Source organism: Eutrema salsugineum, unplaced genomic scaffold, assembly GCF_000478725.1.
Source record: "Eutrema salsugineum unplaced genomic scaffold, Eutsalg1_0 scaffold_1, whole genome shotgun sequence".
Taxonomy (NCBI): Eukaryota; Viridiplantae; Streptophyta; class Magnoliopsida; order Brassicales; family Brassicaceae; genus Eutrema; species Eutrema salsugineum.
The window spans coordinates 21,545,162-21,546,903 of NW_006256909.1; the positions used below are offsets into that span (position 1 = coordinate 21,545,162).

Here is a 1,742-nt window from a genome sequence, read left to right on the forward strand (position 1 = left end):
GAGTGTTTTGAGGATATAAGTTCTGGTTTGGGGGATTCTTGTAGTAGGTAAAGCCCTTTTGGTAACCTTGTTGGCCACCTACAAAGTTCACCTCAGCTGTGATGTCTTCCCTTTGAAATGTGTCTTGAAACACATGATTCACATCTCTAACAAAGTTGGCTGACTGATGAGAAGCTAAAAGAAGTGTGTCTAGCTTCTCATTGAGAGACTTGATGTCTTTCCTTGTCCTTTCCTCTTCAGCACTCACAGCCCCTCTTGAATTCCTTTCAAAGTCTGATCCATAAAGCTCATCACTCTGAGCTACGTTCTCCACTAGGGTCATGGCATCATTGACTTCCTTGGTCATGAAATTACCATTAGAAGCTGTGTCCAAGAGAAGTCTGACCTTTGGTAAAGTACCTCTGTAGAATGTACTTAGCAGCTGACAATCTGAGAATCCATGGTGAGGGCATTGCATGGTATACCCTCTAAATCTTTCCCAAGCCTCACAAAATGATTCATGGTTCTTCTGGATGAAACTTGAGATTTCATTTCTTAACCTTGCTGTTCTTGATGAAGAGAAGAACTTGGTTAGAAATGCTCTTTTGCATTGCTCCCAAGTTGTGACTGATCCTTGAGGTAGAGACTTTTCCCACTGATGAGCTTTGTCTCCTAGAGAAAAAGGAAATAGCCTCAACTTGAAACTGTCCTCACTAACTCCATTCATCTTAGTTAGATCACAAACTCTATCAAAGTTGTCAATGTGATCTAATGGGTCTTCTAATGCCAAGCCATGGAACCTGTTTGATTGCACCATGTTGATCAGGCCAGATTTGATCTCAAAATCGTTTTCAGGTGTTGGGGCTTGAATCCCATGTCTTTGACCCTGAGCATTGGCCTCATCACCAGCTCCCACAACTTGTCTTGGACGTGGAGGTGGTGGCTCTTCCTGATTCTGGTGGTTTCCATTACCACCATGAGCCTGTTGCCCTTGATCCATACCCAACCTCTCAATGTGCTCAGCTCTTTCTCTTTGTCTCCTTGCTTGACTTCTGGTGTTCATACACCTGAAAACAAAGACAGCACTTGAAAGGTAATCAGTAAAACAAAAGAAAATGACTTGATCTCAAGAAGATCCAAAGTCCTAATGCTAGAATGAACTCTCCAATTGGCAACGGCGCCAAATTGATAGTAGGAATTTTTCAATCCTTGATCAATTCCTCAACTACTCATGTCATTGTAGCACTTGAGGTATCAATCCAAATGGAGAGATTCTAGACACTAGAACTATGAGGATCAATTCTTAATCCAAGTCTAATAAGCAGATGAGTTGGTAACCAAGATTATCTAAAAGCATATAACAAAACAAGCAAGAACAAACAGTAATTAAGAATTAAACAAGCAAGAGAAACTAAACAAACACTCAAATTCAAATAAAAAGAAAGCTAAACCTCTAGATGTGATCATTGATTAGGGTGCTTTAAATGTGAATTCATGATGCTAAGCAAACAATGCAACACTTGCAAATCTTTAGTCTAGACTTCCAATTCAGATTAATTCATTCTCATGACAGAAATCCCTTTGTTAATTACCAATTCAAGACTAATTCCCATTAGTGAATAAGCAATTAACAAGCATAAGGTTCCAAGTCTAACATGACCAGACAGCCTCTTTGTGCATCAAAATAAGAGCTAAGAAAGACTGAATCTTATACAGAAAGATAAAGCAAGCATCACATGATCTCAAATTCCAATTAACTTAGA

General features: G+C 39.4%; 1 non-coding gene across 1 annotated transcript; it reads left to right on the forward strand.

Annotated features, from left to right (window-relative positions):
* The first annotated feature begins 434 nt into the window (after nucleotides 1-434).
* On the forward strand, nucleotides 435-541 carry LOC112082638. The gene has a single exon (XR_002897303.1). It is a non-coding gene; the product is annotated as a small nucleolar RNA R71 (small nucleolar RNA).
* Nucleotides 542-1,742: the final 1,201 nt, after the last annotated feature.